The sequence below is a fragment of the Bos javanicus genome, chromosome 3 (assembly GCF_032452875.1).
Source record: "Bos javanicus breed banteng chromosome 3, ARS-OSU_banteng_1.0, whole genome shotgun sequence".
NCBI lineage: Eukaryota > Metazoa > Chordata > Mammalia > Artiodactyla > Bovidae > Bos > Bos javanicus.
This window is the reverse complement of record NC_083870.1, coordinates 51,535,828-51,555,214: the sequence shown is the minus strand read 5'-3', so window position 1 is coordinate 51,555,214 and position 19,387 is coordinate 51,535,828.

Here is a 19,387-nt window from a genome sequence, read left to right as displayed (position 1 = left end):
GAAGGGCTGGGGTCTCACTTGCCAGGTGTAAATGTTCTCTTATCCTTCTATTTTCAGCAAACTCCACTTCCAACCTTACCTGTAGGGTCCTGGTCAGAGACCTTCACGTTACCCTGTCCAGAGAAAGAACCCCTGGCTCTGCTGAAGCGAGGAAGGTAGAGTCACCTGGGTGCGAGGAGGGCATCTTAGGTTCTAAGTGCTTCTTAAACAGACTTTAAAAAATTCTTCTGAATTTCTGTCACACCTCTAGTACACCAGAGCCTCTGGGACAAATTCCTAAGCCTTGGGGATTTCTGAGTTGCTTTTTGACTCTCCCCATTGCTGGCCTAGTTTTTAGCTTTCTTGAATTTATTAGGTTAGTTATCATTCCCTTTGTGTCCAGATTCACAAACGTGGTTATCATCCCCTCTACAATTCTCTTTAGTCTTTGCTAGTGTATATTTCTATTCTTATTTAAATATCTTAAACATCATTTATAAGATTTAAATGTATTACTTTTGTCATTTTATTTTAGATTAGTATGGTTTATGGTTCCTTCTTGTTTTCTTGTCTTTTTCTGTATAAGATCAGATTTTATTTGTTTTTTTCTAGTTTTTGAAAAGTCACCATTCTATTTTTTAAAATACATTTAATTATTTATTTTGGTTGCACCAGGTCTTCATTGCAGCATGTAAGATCTTTAGTTGCAACATGCAAACTCTTAGCTGTGGCATGTGGGATCTAGTTCCCCAACCAGTGATCAAACTCAGCTCCCCCGCATTGGGAGTATGGAATCTTAGCCACTGGACCATCAGGGAAGCCCCTTAATATTCTATTTTTAATTCTCCAATCAGTTAACCTTATTTTCCCGAAAACACTCTTGGACTTCTATTTCTCCAATTTACAAGAATCAAATGTGTAAGTCCACTTCTTTAGTTTCCCCTATTTAAGATAAGGAATTAGTACACCTCTCTCTCCATCACTCTCCTCTGTTATGTCCTTTTCTTCTTTCTCTGATACAGAGATATTTTGAATGTTTAGATACTGATTATCATTCAGAATTTTTACAATCTTCCCTTTTAAGAGTATTTTAACTTGTTTTAGCCCAGCTCCCCAGAAAACAGAAGCTAAGGAAAAGCTTGGGGAATTAATGTTTTGTTGGAGGGTTCAATCCCAGGCAAGCAATAATGAGGGAAAAAGTAAAACAGAGAAGGAAGCAAACAGAGGGTGGCAAATTGTGCTCAGCTTTATCAGAAACGGCTGGTTTCTTGGTTACACAGGACAACTTTGGAGAGGCTAAGGGAAGTTCTGATGTTTGGAACAATCAGGGAAGAAGAGTGAACAATTTATGTGCTCACTCCTATCTTTTCTCCCATTGCTGAAAATATGCTCAGTGGGGGCTAACTACCCCTCAGTTCTGGATTGTGACAGGGCCCCTACTGGCAGCTACTGGAGAATCCAATGCCTACATGGATACCACTGGGCCTTACAGCTCCCACTGCAGCATGTATGACAGAACCCATGACAAAGCTGGCCTGAGAAGGCTGAACCAGCTGGTGTTGTCAGGAGACAGAATGCAATTGGAGCAATCAGGATTTATTATTGAGGGAATGGTGAGAGCCCTTAACAGAGTTGCTTGGGCTGGGAAGCAGAGCAAGTGTTGAGCCTTGGGGGACAAGAAGTGGAAAGGATCTGAAGTTGTGCATAAGTGAGTTGCATTACATTTATGCAATGCATTTATATCCTCATTTAAGTTGTCTAGTACCTTGTCAGTCCTTCTTATCCTTCAGTTGACAAAAAAATAGCATGTAGTAATTAACTTGGTGTGGCAGCAGAGAAGGGCAAAGCTAACATGATTTTTTGTTCTTTCTAGGTATAATTTGTTTCCTTCTCAGATGTCTGAACTGCTTATTCTATAGCACTGTAATTTAAAAATCGTTGTCAGGCCATGTCTAGATGTAGGTATCTGTCATTTATTTTTGCAAAAACATTTCTATTCCTCTCTGCATCGATGGGCTTTTTTTCTCATCAGGAAACCATTCTTCCCATCAGACATTTGATTTTTCTCCCATTTGTTTGGTTTCTTTTTCGTGAATACCGATTATCTTCTCTCTCTTTTCTTGCCTTTTGTGTATCACCTATCTCTGACCTTTCTTTCTTCATACTGGAGTATTTCAAATAATCCTCATTATTTATTAAATATTCCACCAAACAAGTCTTTTTAAATTTTTAATTGGAGGATAATCGCTTTACATTGTTGTGTTGATTTATGCCATACAACAATGAAAATCAGTCATAAGTATACATATGTCCCCCACCTCTGAAGCCTCCCTCCCCTGCCATCCCACCACTCTTGGTCATCACAGAGCACCAGCCTGATGTCCCTGTGTTATACAGCAAGTTCCCATTAGCTCTCTATTTTACACATGGTAAAGTATATGTTTCAATGCTGCCTTCTCAGTTCATCCCACCTTCTTCTTCTCCCCAGAATCAAGTCTTTCTTTATTGCCAAGGCGGTTTTTAATTCTGTTGTTGCATACTTTTTGTAGCATTCCAATCCTCCCTTATTTTATTCATAACTTTCTATTGACTTTCCATTGCAGCCTGTTGCTTATTTCTTTCTTCTCATACTTTGGTTACATATTTATAGAACAAGTATGGCTTTTTGTACTCTAAGGATGCACGTCGTCTCTTTAAGTTTTCTTTTGGATCATGCTTTTCCTCTGAGTCTTTATGATGCCATTTCCTTTCCCTCGTTCTGAAATATTTTGCCATAGGCTCCACGTTGATTTTTTTGTCTACTCATAAGTAAAAGTCCTTAGACTTAGTGATTATCAGCAGACAAAATATGTATATTTCTCTTAGTCCTGTTCCTTACTCACTTGTATGTATGCCATTTCTTATTTCAATTCACCTACTGCTGTTTTGCTCTAGTGACTTTTCCTACCCCACTGTTTGATCATCTGTTACTCTGAAATGATGGAGCGAGCACATGAAAAATTACAATATTCTCAGTGTGACTGCTCTTAGGTTCATCCTCTCTCTGCCACTACCTACAATGGTACACTAGGTTGGGACACTACATTTCTCAACATGCAGTCCACTCCCTCTTCCTATTCAGCTTTTTTCTTGGAGCTCATCTCTCTGTGATGTAGAACAGGAGAAGATAATGGAGGTAGAAGGAGGAAGACAGAAAGAGGTGATTAATACAATTCCGGCTTCCTCAAATAATGGGGCCTACAAGGTAAAGTGATAACCACAAAATTTTCTAGTTGGTGCAGACCCTTGATGAAGGGCAAAGAGATAGATATTACACTTCTTTTATCCTTTTTCAGACACTGTCTGACTTACATGTTAAAACTTGACTAGGCTTTGAAGGGAAGCCTAGATAGGAATTTCTTCTTGTTATTTAGTTGCTAAGTCATGTCTGACTGCTTTGTGGCCCTATAGACTGCAGCCTGCCAGGCTCCTTTGTCCATGGGATTTCCGAAGCAAGAATACTGGAGTGGGTTGCCATTTCCTGCTCCAAGGTATCTGCCCAACCCAGGGATCAAACCCGAGTCTCCTGCATCTCCTGCATTGGCAGGCAGATTCTTTACCCTCATGAGACACCTGGGAAACACCAGAAATTTCTTTATCCAGTTCAATATTAAACTCAGGAATTTTTGTGTTGTCAGACTTGCCTGTTTACTGGTGTGTTGAGTTTTCATCTTGTTTTTTTTTTATATATATTACAATTGAGGACTGCTGGCTAAAAATAAGAAGCTGTCAAAATATCTAAACCTTGAGGAAGTCACCAATGAATTACAGCTGTGCTCAATAATCACATTAAATCAACAACACCATATGATAGACAGCTGAGAACCAGGAGAGATCTAAGTCAAAGTGGACTGATAGGACCAGTGAGATTGGTAAATGCAAAATCTTTTTCTTAGTGCCTAAATAGAGAAGTGAATGTTTTGCTTTTATCTAAGTCATACACATTCATATTCAAACCTATTTGGAAATAGAGAAGTTTTTGAAGCCAAATAACCAAATAATTTTAAGCCAAATTTAAAACATCCAATAGTTTCATTAAATTGAGCCTGTTGTTTCCAAAAAAATAAATTGTTTAAATCCAATCATTTAAAAATAACAATTATACCTCATCAGGGTCTGAGAATACAGTACTAAGTCAGTTTTCATATCAAAGAAAAAACTGGTGAAAGTCACTTTTCTTTCATCTAACAACCTCTACAATTCCTTTTGTGTGTTGGGGTGGGGGATATGGATGTGTTGCCTTTTCATGGGCAACAACATCAAGATCAGAACATCGGGAAAGAAGTAGATAGCATAAAGAACATGCAGTGGAGCCTCAAAAGAAAATGACTGTTCAATATTTGCAATTGACGAAAAGGGAAAAATACTGAAGTATATTCATTATTTTAGATCTATCAGAGCATTCAAGCCACTAAATAGATTCAAAGGCTTTGTTGTTACTTCAGAAATGGAGGCATCTCACAGAGAACATTAAACTCTTCTCGCAGTCTCATAACAGGTTGTCACTGTGCAACTAATGTGGAAATATGGCATTGCAAGGTTTATGAAATATATATTTCTTATTGATTCTATGCTTTCAAGTTGAATTTTACATTTTCAATCCAGGAATCAATAATTTATGGAATTAATTTTTCATTGTAACTTTCTCACAGCTGCTCAAATAGGAATGTTCTGACACTAAACAGGAATATAAATTGAACATATTTCTGTGTAGCATTCTAGGGAGTAGTGAGTCAGGAAACTGAGCTGTTACAGAACTGCCAAATATATTTGTGTATTCAATTTCAATACATTTGGGCCTGAATCATGAAGACACCTCTAAAAGCACAACTTAAGCAGCTTTATTTGTTCTATAAATGAATGAATTGTGGTAATACATAAGCCTCCTGAATAAAAATTCATTAGCAGGATTAACTGTTAAATTTTTACTTCTAGCAGGTATCTCACAAATTAGTTAGCCCTAACCCAGAAGATTAAAGCTTGAAATAAGTAAATTCAAGCCTAAAAGTAATAAGGGTAAGAATTTTAATAAAAATAGAGACCTCCATTGGTACTATTCAACTTACAGCTACTAACATTCAATGAAGTCTGATACATTAGTATTGAGACATAAGCCCAATGGGACTTTATAAGTAAGAGTAAATATTTCAGTATTTGACTATACTTATTCTATACTTTTTAGGGATTCCCTGGTGGCTCAGATGGTAAAGAATCTGCCTGCAGTGCAGGAGACCTGGGTTTGATCCTTGGGTAGGGAAGTTCCCCTGGAGAAGGGAATGGCAACCCACTCCAGTATTCTTTTTTTTTTTTTTTAATTTTATTTTATTTTTAAACTTTACAAAATTGTATTGGTTTTGCCAAATATCGAAATGAATCCGCCACAGGTATACATGTGTTCCGCATCCTGAACCCCCTCCCTCCTCCCTCCCCATACCATCCCTCTGGGTCATCCCAGTGCACCAGCCCCAAGCATCCAGTATCGTGCATCGAACCTGGACTGGCAACTCGTTTCATATATGATATTATACGTATTTCAATGCCATTCTCCCAAATCATCCCACCCTCTCCCTCTCCCACAGAGTCCAAAAGACTGTTCTATATATCAGTGTCTCTTTTGCTGTCTGGTATACAGGGTTATTGTTACCATCTTTCTAAATTCCATATATATGCGTTAGTATACTGTATTGGTGTTTTTCTTTCTGGCTTACTTCACTCTGTATAATCGGCTCCAGTTTCATCCACCTCATTAGAACTGATTCAAATGTATTCTTTTTAATGGCTGAGTAATACTCCATTGTGTATATGTACCACGGCTTTCTTATCCATTCATCTGTTGATGGACATCTAGGTTGCTTCCATGTCCTGGCTATTATAAACAGTGCTGCGATGAACATTGGGGTACACGTGTCTCTTTCAATTCTGTTTTCCTCAGTATGTATGCCCAGCAGTGGGATTGCTGGGTCGTATGGCAGTTCTATTTCCAGTTTTTTAAGGAATCTCCACACTGTTCTCCATAGTGGCTGTACTAGTTTGCATTCCCACCAACAGTGTGAGAGGATTCCCTTTTCTCCACACCCTCTCCAGCATTTATTGCTTGTAGACTTTTGGATCGCAGCCATTCTGACTGGCGTGAAATGGTACCTCATAGTGGTTTTGATTTGCATTTCTCTGTTAATGAGTGATGTTGAGCATCTTTTCATGTGTTTGTTAGCCATCTGTATGTCTTCTTTGGAGAAATGTCTATTTAGTTCTTTGGCGCATATTTTGATTGGGTCATTTATTTTTCTGGAATTGAGCTGTAGGGGTTGCTTGTATATTTTTGAGATTAGTTGTTTGTCAGTTGCTTCATTTGCTATTATTTTCTCCCATTCTGAAGGCTGTCTTTTCACCTTGCTAATAGTTTCCTTTGTTGTGCAGAAGCTTTTAAGTTTAATTAGGTCCCATTTGTTTATTTTTGCTTTTATTTCCAATATTCTGGGAGGTGGGTCATAGAGGATCCTGCTGTGATGTATGTCAGAGAGTGTTTTGCCTATGTTCTCCTCTAGGAGTTTTATAGTTTCTGGTCTTACATTGAGATTTTTAATCCATTTTGAGTTTATTTTTGTGTATGGTGTTAGATAGTGCTCTAGTTTCATTCTTTTACAAGTGGTTGACCAGATTTCCCAGCACCACTTGTTAAAGAGATTGTCTTTAATCCATTGTATATTCTTGCCTCCTTTGTCAAAGATAAGGTGTCCATAGGTGCCTGGATTTATCTCTGGGCTTTCTATTTTGTTCCATTGATCTATATTTCTGTCTTTGTGCCAGTACCATACGGTCTTGATGACTGTGGCTTTGTAGTAGAGCCTGAAGTCAGGTAGGTTGATTCCTCCAGTTCCATTCTTCTTTCTCAAGATCGCTTTGGCTATTCGAGGTTTTTTGTATTTCCATACAAATTGTGAAGTTATTTGTTCTAGCTCTGTGAAGAATACTGTTGGTAGCTTGATAGGGATTGCATTGAATCTATAAATTGCTTTGGGTAGTATACTCATTTTCACTATATTGATTCTTCCAATCCATGAACATGGTATATTTCTCCATCTATTAGTGTCCTCTTTGATTTCTTTCACCAGTGTTTTATAGTTTTCTATATATAGGTCTTTAGTTTCTTTAGGTAGATATATTCCTAAGTATTTTATTCTTTCCATTGCAATGGTGAATGGAATTGTTTCCTTAATTTCTCTTTCTGTTTTCTCATTATTGGTGTATAGGAATGCAAGGGATTTCTGTGTGTTGATTTTATGTCTTGCAACTTTACTATAATCATTGATTAGTTCTAGTAATTTCCTGGTGGAGTCTTTAGGTTTTCTATGTAGAGGATCATGTCATCTGCAAACAGCGAGAGTTTTACTTCTTCTTTTCCAATTTGGATTCCTTTTATTTCTTTTTCTGCTCTTATTGCTGTGGCCAAAACTTCCAAAACTATGTTAAATAGTAATGGTAAAAGTGGGCACCCTTGTCTTGTTCCTGACTTTAGAGGGAATGCTTTCAATTTTTCACCATTGAGGATAATGTTTGCTGTGGGCTTGTCATATATAGCTTTTTTTATGTTGAGGTATGTTCCTTCTATTCCTGCTTTCTGGAGAGTTTTTATCATAAATGGATGTTGAATTTTGTCAAAGGCTTTCTCTGCATCTATTGAGATAATCATATGGTTTTTATTTTTCAATTTGTTAATGTGGTGTATTACATTGATTGATTTGCGGCTATTGAAGAATCCTTGCATCCCTGGGATAAAGCCCATTTGGTCATGGTGTATGATCTTTTTAATGTGTTGTTGGATTCTGATTGCTAAAATTTTGTTAAGGATTTTTGCATCTATGTTCATTAGTGATACTGGCCTGTAGTTTTCTTTTTTTGTGGGATCTTTGTCAGGTTTTGGTATTAGGGTGATGGTGGCCTCATAGAATGAGGTTGGAAGTTTACCTTCCTCTGCAATTTTATGGAAGAGTTTGAGTAGGATAGGTGTTAGCTCTTCTCTAAATTTTTGGTAGAATTCAGCTGTGAAGCCGTTTGGACCTGGGCTTTTGTTTGCTGGGAGATTTTTGATTACAGTTTCAATTTCCGTGCTTGTGATGGATCTGTTAAGATTTTCTATTTCTTCCTGGAACAGTTTTGGAAAGTTGTACTTTTCTAAGAATTTGTCCATTTCTTCCACGTTGTTCATTTTATTGGCATATAATTGTTGATAGTAGTCTCTTATGATCCTTTGTATTTCTGTGTTGTCTGTTGTGATCTCTCCATTTTCATTTCTAATTTTATTGATTTGATTTTTCTCCCTTTGTTTCTTGATGAATCTGGCTAATGGTTTGTCAATTTTATTTATCCTTCCAAAGAACCAGCTTTTCACTTTGTTGATTTTTGCTATGGTCTCTTTTGTTTCTTTTGCATTTATTTCTGCCCTAATTTTTAAGATTTCTTTCCTTCTACTAGCCCTGGGGTTCTTCATTTCTTCCTTTTCTAGTTGCTTTAGGTGTAGAGTTAGGTTATTTATTTGACTTTTTTCTTGTTTCTTGAGGTATGCCTGTATTGCTATGAACTTTCCCCTTAGACTGCTTTTACAGTGTCCCACAGGTTTTGGGTTGTTGTGTTTTCATTTTCATTCGTTTCTATGCAAGTTTTGATTTCTTTTTTGATTTCTTCTATGATTTGTTGGTTATTCAGCAGCGTGTTGTTCAGCCTCCATATGTTGGAATTTTTAATAGTTTTTCTCCTGTAATTGAGATATAATCTTACTGCATTGTGGTCAGAAAAGATGCTTGGAATGATTTCAATTTTTTTGAATTTACCAAGGCTAGATTTATGGCCCAGGATGTGATCTATCCTGGAGAAGGTTCCATGTGCGCTTGAGAAAAAGGTGAAATTCACTGTTTTGGGATGAAATGTCCTATAGATATCAATTAGGTCTAACTGGTCTATTGTATCGTTTAAAGTTTGTGTTTCCTTGTTAATTTTCTGTTTAGTTGATCTATCCAAAGGTGTGAGTGGGGTATTAAAGTCTCCCACTATTATTGTGTTATTGTTAATTTCTCCTTTCATACTTGTTAGCATTTGTCTTACATATTGCGCTGCTCCCGTGCTGGGTGCATATATATTTATAATTGTTATATCTTCTTCTTGGATTGATCCTTTGATCATTATGTAGTGACCGTCTTTGTCTCTTTTCACAGCCTTTGTTTTAAAGTCTATTTTATCTGATATGAGTATTGCTACCCCTGCTTTCTTTTGGTCCCTATTTGCATGGAAAATCTTTTTCCAGCCCTTCACTTTCAGTCTGTATGTGTCCCCTGTTTTGAGGTGGGTCTCTTGTAGACAGCATATGTAGGGGTCTTGTTTTTGTATCCATTCAGCCAGTCTTTGTCTTTTGGTTGGGGCATTCAACCCATTTACGTTTAAGGTAATTATTGATAAGTATGATCCCGTTGCCATTTACTTTATTGTTTTGGGTTCAAATTTATACACCGTTTTTGTGTTTCCTGTCTAGAGAATATCTTTTAGTATTTGTTGGAGAGCTGGTTTGGTGGTGCTGAATTCTCTCAGCTTTTGCTTGTCTGTAAAGCTTTTGATTTCTCCTTCATATTTGAATGAGATCCTTGCTGGGTACAATAATCTGGGCTGTAGGTTATTTTCTTTCATCACTTTAAGTATGTCTTGCCATTCCCTCCTGGCTTGAAGAGTTTCTATTGAAAGATCAGCTGTTATCCTTATGGGAATTCCCTTGTGTGTTATTTGTTGTTTTTCCCTTGCTGCTTTTAATATTTGTTCTTTGTGTTTGATCTTTGTTAATTTGATTAATATGTGTCTTGGGGTGTTTCACCTTGGGTTTATCCTGTTTGGGACTCTCTGGGTTTCTTGGACTTGGGTGATTATTTCCTTCCCCATTTTAGGGAAGTTTTCAACTATTATCTCCTCAAGTATTTTCTCATGGTCTTTCTTTTTGTCTTCTTCTTCTGGGACTCCTATGATTTGAATGTTGTAGCATTTAATATTGTCCTGGAGGTCTCTGAGATTGTCCTCATTTCTTACAATTCGTTTTTCTTTTTTCCTCTCTGATTCATTTATTTCTACCATTCTATCTTCTAATTCACTAATCCTATTTTCTGCCTCCGTTATTCTACTATTTGTTGCCTCCAGAGTGTTTTTGATCTCATTTATTTCATTATTCATTATATATTGACTCTTTTTTATTTCTTCTAGGTCCTTGTTAAACCTTTCTTGCATCTTCTCAATCCTTGTCTCCAGGCTATTTATCTGTGATTCCATTTTGATTTCAAGATTTTGGATCAATTTCACTATCATTATTTGGAATTCTTTACCAGGTAGATTCCCTATCTCTTCTTCTTTTGTTTGGTTTGGTGGGCATCTATCCTGTTCCTTTATCTCCTGGGTATTCCTCTGTGTCTTCATCTTGTTTAAATTGCTGATTTTGGGGTGTCCTTTCTGTATTCTGGCAGTTTGTGGAGTTCTCTTTATTGTGGTGTTTCCTCGCTGTGTGTGGGTTTGTACAGGTGGCTTGTCAAGGTTTCTTGGTTAGGGAAGCTTGTGTCGGCATTCTGGTGGATGGAGCTGGATTTCTTCTCTCTGGAGTGCAATGAAGTGTCCAGTAATGAGTTATGAAATGTCTATGGTTTTGGGGTGACTTTGGGCAGCCTGTATCTTGGAGCTCAGGGCTGTGTTCCTGTGTTGCTGGAGAATTTGTTTGGTATGTTTTGCCCTGGAACTTGTTGGCTCTTGTGTGGTGCTTGGTTTCAGTGTATGTATGGAGGCGTTTGATGAGCTCCTGTCAATTAATGATCCCTGGAGTGAGGAGTTCCCTGGAGTCAGGGTTTGGACTTAAGCCTCCTGCCTCCAGTTATCAGTCCTATTTTTACAGTAGTTTCAAAACTTCTCCTTCTATACAGCACCATTGATAAAATGTCTACGTTAAAGATGAAAAGTTTCTCCACCGTGAGGGTCACCCAGAGAGATTCACAGCGTTACATGGAGAAGAGAAGAGGGAGGAGGGAGTTAGAGGTGACCCAAATGCGATGAGGTGGAATCAATAGAGGAGAGAGTGGGCTAGCCAGTAATCACTTCCTTATGTGCACTCCACAACTGGACCGCTCAGAGATGTTCACGGAGTTATACAGAGAAGAGAAGAAGGAGGAAGGAGACAGAGGTGGCCAGGAGGATAAAAGGGGGAAAAGAAAAGGAGAGAGACAGATCCAGCCAGTAATCAGTTCCCTAAGTGTTCTCCACCGTCTGGAACACACAGAAATTCACAGAGTTGGGTAGAGTAGAGAGGGGTTAGGGAGGAGACACAGGAGACCCAGTGGAGAAAAAGGAGAGTCCAAAGGGAGAGAGAGCAGTCAAGCCAGTAATCTCGCTCCCTAGTGAAAAATGGGTACTGAAGATTAGGTTCTTAAAGGTACAAAATTGGTAACAAATACATAAAAGCAAAAATTAAAAATCTAGAGTAGAGTTTGGAATTTCAAAAATACAATGTTAAAGAAAAGAAGAAGGAAAAGAAAGAGAGAAAACAAACAAAAACAAAGTCGCAAAAATTATAAAGAAAATATAGGTACAAAATTGATAACAAATACCAAAAAGCAAAAGTTAAACATCTAGGGTAGAGTTTGGAATTTCAAAAATACAATGTTAAAACAAAGAAGAAGAAAAAGAAAGAGAGAGAAAAAAACAAACAAAGTCACAAAAATTATAAAGAAAATATAGGTACAAAATTGATAACAAATACCAAAAAGCATAAATTAAAAATCTACAGTAGAGTTTGGAATTTCAGATATACAATGTTATATAAAAGAAGAAGAGAAAGAAAGAGAGAGAGAAAAAAAAAGTCACAAAAATTATTTAAAAAAAAAATAGGTACAAAATTGATAACAAATACCAAAAAGCTAAAATTAAAAACCTAGAGTAGAGATTGGAATTTCAAAACTACAATGTTAAAGAAAAGAAGAAGAAAAAAACCAAAAAAACAAGGTCACAAAAATTATAAAATATATATATATGAAGTTTGCTTTAAAAAAAATAGGGTCTTTTTTTGCAAAGTAATAGTGGGTTATAAAAGTGAAAATTAAAGGAATAATAGAGGACTTAAAAAATTTTTTTTAATTAAAAAAAAAGAAAGAAAGAATGATCGTAAAAATAGTAAAAATATATCTAGGACTTTCTCTGGTTTTGTTGTGAGTACTGTGGGGTCAGTTCATTTTCAGCTAGTTCCTTGGTCCGACTTACATTTCTCAAGATCTATAGGCCCCTTCCTATGTAGTCAGTACTAACCACAGGGTTTAATCTATTGCCTGTAGCTTCCAAGGTGGTTCCCTCTGTTATAGCTTCTGTTTGCTGGTCTCTTCAATGTCTGGTTTCCACCCTGACACAAAGGGGACAGTGGTGGACACTTTTTCTTTTTTTTTTTTTAGGTTCACTTGTTCAGTCGCGCTGTGGGGAGGGAGGGACGCTGCAAACAAATAACACTGGCATGTGCTCGCAGTCCTCAGCCACACTGGGTCTGCCCCCATTAACGGTGCATGTAGCCTCCCTGCCCACACTGCTCAGGCTCTAGGCTGCTCCGCTGGGAACCATCCGTGGCCAGCCCTGGGCTGCTTGCATCTCCCAGGTCCAAGCTACTCAGATTCAGGCACTCGGGTAGTCCTCAGAGGCGCAGACTCGGTTGGGCCTGCGTTTTGTGCCCTTCCCAAGTCCGAGCAGCTCAGGTGATGAGGTGTTTGGCTAGCGCAATTGCTGCGACTTATCACCTCCCCGCCGCTGGGTTATCTAGGTGTACAACCAGCGTACTTTCTCAGGCGGATGTTGACCGTGCAGACCCCCAAGAAGTTTTAGTTAGCAAAAAAGCCTGCTTACAGTTTTATAGATAATGTCTCTCTGGGGCTGCGATTGCCCCCTCCCGGCTCTGGCTGCCTGTCACCAGAGGGGGATGGTCTGCAGCCGGCTATCTCTGTTCAGTCCTTTGTTCCGTGCGCAGGCCTGGCGGTGTCTTAGGTTAGGGCTGGCTTTTCACCTGGTAGATATCCCACAGTCTGGTTTGCTAGCCCAAATTATTTCGCTCAGATAGTGCTCGGGGTATTCAGGCCAGATCCTTACTCTAAGTGATGCAGCCCGAACCGCGCCTCCCTGCCCAGCCCCCGCTTGCTAGTAGCCTGTGCAGGCGTCTGCGGTGCTTCTCCACTGGGGGAGTTACTGTAGGGCTCGCAATCTGCAGGTTTTAATTGTTTATTTATTTTTCCTCCCTGTTATGTTGCCCTCTGTGCTTCCAAGGCTCGGCACAGATTCGGCAGTGAGAAGGTTTCCTGGTGTTTGGAAACTTCTCTCTTTTTAAGACTCCCTTCCTGGGATGGAACTCCATCCCTCCCTCTTTTGTCTCTTTTTTGTCTTTTATATTTTTTCCTACCTCCTTTCGAAGACTTGGGTTGCTTTTCTGGGTGCCTGATGTCCTCTGCTAGCATTCAGAAGTTGTTTTGTGGAATTTCCTTGGCGTTTAAATGTTCTTTTGATGAATTTGTGGGGGAGAAAGTGTTCTCCCCGTCCTACTCCTCCGCCATCTTAGTTCCTCCTTCCTTTCCAGTATTCTTGCCTGGAAAATCTCATAGACAGAGGAGCCTGGTGGGGTACAGTCCACAGGGTTGCAAAGAGTTGGACACAACTGAGTAGCTCACACTTTTCATTAGTGCTTAAGAGGTACCAGACATTGTAATAAAAGAAAGAGATTCATCAGTGAACAAAAGAGAAAAAAAGTCCTGCTGTTGTGGAGTTTACATTCCAGTGAGAGAACAAAGGCTATAAACAATAAAGATAGTAAGTACATACATTATACAGCAGGTTATAGGGTGACAAATGCTATTAAAAAAAAAAAAACAAAACAAGCTAAGACAGATCAAGAATGGTTCTAGTTTTAAATGAGCAAATCAGGGTGGGTGGGTTTAACTGGAAAGATGACAGAGCTCAGATTTGAAGGGCAGAGAAAGTGAGTTAAGAATATATGGTTGGCGGTGGGGGTTGGGCAGGGGGCTGGCTGAGTGGTAAAGAATCTGCTTGCCAATGCAAGAGACACGGGTTTGATGCCTGGTCTGGAAGATCCCACATGCTGAGGAGCAACTAAGCCCATGTGCCACAACTATTAAGCCTGTGATCTAGAGCCCAGGAGCCACAACTGTTGATCTCATGTGTCACAACTACTGAAGCCTGTGTGCCCTATGGCCTGTGCTCTGCAACAAGAGAAACCACCACCATAAGAAGCCCACACTAGAGAGGAGCCCTGCTCTCTGCAGCTACAGAAAAGTTCACACAGCAATGAAGACCCAGCACAGCCAAAAATAAAATAAATAAAATTATATATATGTAAAAAGAATATGTCTGGGGGGAAAACACTTTAGACAGAAGAGCTGGTGCAAAAGCACGAGCATGCCTGGTAGCTATGAAGAGCAGGAAGGGAGTCATTGTGGAACAGAAGAAGCAAGTGAGAGAGAGAGTAGTAGGAACAACAGGGAAACTGGATCACATAGGACCTTGTAGGTCATCATGAGGACTTTAGCTTTAATTCTGAGAGCTGAGAGCCATTAGAGGGTTTTAAGCAGAGGGAAAACAAAATCCATGGCCTGCTTTAACCAGATTACCCTGGTTGCTATATTGAAAAATGACTTTAGGGAGCAAGGCATACATAAACATGGAAACCTGTTAGGAGGCTAATGCAATAATCCAGATGAGAGTTGATACTGGCTCAGACAAGGGAGGTGGTTGGGCTGTGAATATATTAATATTCTGAAAGTACAGGCAAGATTTTCTGATGAGTGAGATGGGGCAAATAAGAGAGAGGCAAGGTATTTAAATTTAACAATAGGAAAAATGTGAGTTATTAACAGAAATGGGGAAGACTAGGGGTGATATAGGTTTGCAGGGGAAATTAGACGTTGTCTTGATCATGTGAAATTTGAGATGTCTGTTAGTGGAAATATTAAATAGGCAGTTGTTTATACCAACCTGAAGTTCAGGAGAAAAACTAAGGCTGGAGATAGAAATTTGGGATTTGTTAGCATACTGATTGGAGAAAGCAATGGCACCCCACTCCAGTACTCTTGCCTGGAAAATCCCATGGACAGAGGAGCCTGGTAGGCTGCAGTCCGTGGGGGTCACAAAGAGTCAGACACGACTGAGCGACTTCACTTTCCCTTTTCACTTTCATGCATTGAAGAAGGAAATAGCAACCCACTCCAGTATTCCTGCCTGGAGAATTCCAGGGATGGTGGAGCCTGGTGGGCTGCCGTCTATGGGGTCGCACAGACTGAAACGACTTAGCAGCAGCAGCAGCATACTGATTACATCTAAAGCCATGAGTTGATGAGATCACTGAGGGAGTGAATAAGTGGACTCTTGAACAACATAAGGGTTAGGGGCACAATTAGAAATCTGTATACAACTTTTGACTCCCCCAAAACTTAACTGCTAAGAGGCCACTGTTGACTAGAAATCTTACCAATAACATGAACAGTTGATTAACATATTATATGTGTGATATGCACTACAATAAAGTAAGCTGGGTCTTCCCTGGTGACTCAGACAATAAAGAACCTGCCTGCATTGCAGGAGACAGCGCCTTGATCCCTGGGTTGAGAAGATCCCCTGGAGAAGGGAATAGCTACCCAAAGCCAGTATTCTTGCCTGAAGAATTCCTTGGACAGAGGAGCCTGGCAGGCTACAGTCCATGGGGTGTTAAAGAGTCAGACATGACTGAGCAACTAACACTTTCAAAGTAAGCTAGAGTAAAGAAAATATTGTTAAGAAAATCATAAGAAAAAATACATTTACAGTACTGTACAGTATTTATTGATACCATAAGTTTACACCATTTATTTACAAGATGAATCATGTCAGTACCTATATCAGTACTGTCTTTTTTTGTTGTTGTCTTTTCAGTGCTTGGGCTCTCTCTCTAGTTGCCCTGAGGCATGTGGGATCTTGCTTCCCCTGTGAAAGTGAGTCATGTCTGACTCTTTGCGACATCATGGACTCCTCAGTCCTTGCCAGGCTCCTCTGTCCACAGTGATTCTCCAGGCAAGAATCCTGGAGTGAGATCCATGCCCTCCTCCAGGGGATCTTCCCAACCCAGGGAACGAACTCAGGTCTCCGTCATTGCAGATGGATTCTTTACTGTCTGAGCCACCAGGGAAGCCCATTAGTTCCCCTATCAGGGATCAAACCCACATTCCCTGCATTGCAAGGTGGATTTTTAAACCACTGGACCACCAGTAAAGTCCCAATACTGTCTTATGTGATACAAAACACTGTAGATGTTATATGTATTACTAACATTAGGCATTAAAATTGAAAAGATAATGTGAAAATAAATTAATTTTTATTTACAGGTATAACAATTCATGCACTGATAACAAAGCAGCAATATGATTGCTCTATGGTAGCCTAATGTTTTTGACACAATTACTTCATGGTCGGCCATGGTTCCATGGTGTAATGATGAGTGCTCTGGAATCTAAATCCAGCAATCCGAGTTCAAGTCTCTGTGGGACCTTTTCCTTTGGGCCACACGGATCGATTTTGGGGCTTCCTAGGTGGCTCAGTGGTAGAGAATCTGCCTGCCAATGTAGGAGCCACAGGAGATGTGGGTTTGATCCCTGGGTCAGGAAAATTCCCTACAGGAGGAAATGGCAACCCACTCTAGTATTCTTGCCTGGGAAATCCCATGGATAGAGGAGCCTAGCGGGCTACAGTCCATGGGGTCACAAAAGAGTCAGATATACTGAACGACTGAGCATGTACTTCATGGTAACCTAGCCTATACACTAATGAACGAATCATTATAAACATTTTATGGCACTCTTATTACAGGCATTATAATACAATACTGGAAACATTGTTACTTAAACACACACACACACACACTTACCTGTGATAATAAGCTGATATTGCAGTTTCTCCAACCATGAGAAAGAGGCATACTATACGGTAATGTAATTCTTTGAAAGCAAAGTTATGGAACAGTAAGAAAACTAACACTATTAATTTTACATTAACTATCACTCTTCTTGGATTTCCTTGGTGGTGCAGTGGATAAGAATCCGACTGCCAATGCAGGGGACACGGGTTTGATCTTTGGTCTGGGAAGATTCCACATGCCTCAGGCAACTAAAGCCCGTGTGGCGCAACTGATGAGCCCATGTATTGCAACTACTGAAGCCCAGATGCCTAGAGTCTGTGTTCTGCCACAGAGAAGCCCCCTCAACGAGAAGCCTGGACACTGCAACAAAGAGTAACCCCTGTTTTTTTTAACTAGAGAAAACCTGCGTGCAGCAACAAAAACCCAACACAACCAAAAATAAATAAATAAAATATCACTTATGTCTATGTAAAGACAGACTAGTATTTACATATATTTTATGCATTCATGACATGCCTAATTTTTTTTCTGTATCTCTAGCTTAATGACTTGTAAGTTTTTTCAAATTGTCACAATTCTCAAAAAATTTTTCCAATATTTTTATTGAAAAAAATTAGTGTATAAATGGACCCATGCAGTTCAAGAGTCAACTGTTTGGTGAGAGAAGAAACAGATGCAAGGATTGCACTTGGGGTGCTCCCAAGAGTTTGAATATTGAGGAAAAAACAATAAAGGATGTTGCAAAGTGGCCTGTGAGCTTAGAGGAAAAGCTTGAGAACTTGGTGTGGGAAAGCCAAGGAGGAACATGTTTCCAAGAGAAGGAAGTGATCAACTGCAACAAATTATGCTGATTGACTAAGTAAAATAGTATTGAAAACTGCTGAATTTAGCAAGGATCTTGACAAGAGCAATTTCTGTGGCATGGAGGAAATTTAAAAAGCCTAACCAGTATGTTTAAGAAAGAATGGGAGAAGAGAGGTTAAGAACAGAAATTATAATCCTTTTGAGTTTTACTGTAAGGAGAGCAGAGAAATGGGATGGTTAGTTGGAGCTGGAAATTGGATCAAGAGATTTTAAGATGGGCGAAATAACAGCACATTTATTTGCTATTGAGAATGGTCCAGTGTAGAGAAGAAAATTGTTATTGTGCAAGATACAGGATAGAATTGCTGGAACTGTGTTCTTGAGTAAACAAGAGATGGGGTCTAGTGTCCACCTGGAGAACTGATCTTATATAACAGCATGAATAGTTCATTTAATATAATTGGAGGGAAAGCAAAATTTGTGGGCACAGATGATGAAAGATGAATACATATGTTTATGTGCCTCCATGGAAGCTCATTTCTGGCGATCTTATTTATCTCATTTAAATAGTAAACAAGATCTACAGCTGAAAGTAAGGACGAAGAAGAGATCTGTAGAGAGGAAAAGCTATGAAACAGTTATCTACAAGAGTGGGAGAATGAATGGACTGGGCAAACAATACAATTGCCTGATATAAGGGAACATTTAAACAATAATGAAACAGCAGGTAAACCTATTGAGTACTCATGTTTTAAGCACTATTCTAAAAGACTGACATAATCAACCTATGAACTGCAGAATTATTATTCTTATGTTAATATATGAAAACTGAGAAGTCTCGTGGCTGAGTAAACGCTGGAGGCATGATACAAGCCAAGTTGTTTGACTCCACAGACTAGGCTCATTATTCTACGAAATCAAATATTTGTTGATTGATTGAATGAAGGGAAAAGGGATAAATTAAAGACAGGAAGAACAATCAATGCTATCTCCATGGTATGTGACTATCTAAGTCATTTTTGCTACACATGTGACCTATATGTTGTGTTCCAGATCTTCTAACTGGGTCCGTATGTGCAGAAGGAGAGGTAGAGGTAGGGATGTGGTCTATACATTTGAAAGACTTAGGCTTGAACCCCGGCTCTTTTATCACTAGCTATATTTTCAAAGCCAGTAACTATTTCTCTGAGCTCCAGTTTTTTTAAATAACGTATGTTTTACAGCCTTTATGGAGAAGATTAATATAATCATTTATGTAAAGCGCCTGGTATAGTACCTACAGAGTAGATGCTCAATATCATTAGTTTTGTTTTCCCTCCGTATTCTGGTGTGTTATCCAAAAACTTCAGTATCCTTCCCAGCACAGACCCTTCTTTGCATTTGTCAGTTTCCCTATCACAACTGGAGTCTCTGCTTTCAACCCAGCTAAGACTCCTTGTAGAATCACAGTTGAAGAGGGAACTGCCATCCTGCACTCCGCCTGCTGAAACCCTCTTCTGTTTAATCTTGGATGTCTCCTCTGCTACTGCTACTGCTAAGTCACTTCAGTCGTGTCCAAATCTGTGTGACCCCAAAGACAGCAGCCCACCAGGCTCCCCCGTCCCTGGGATTCTCCAGGCAAGA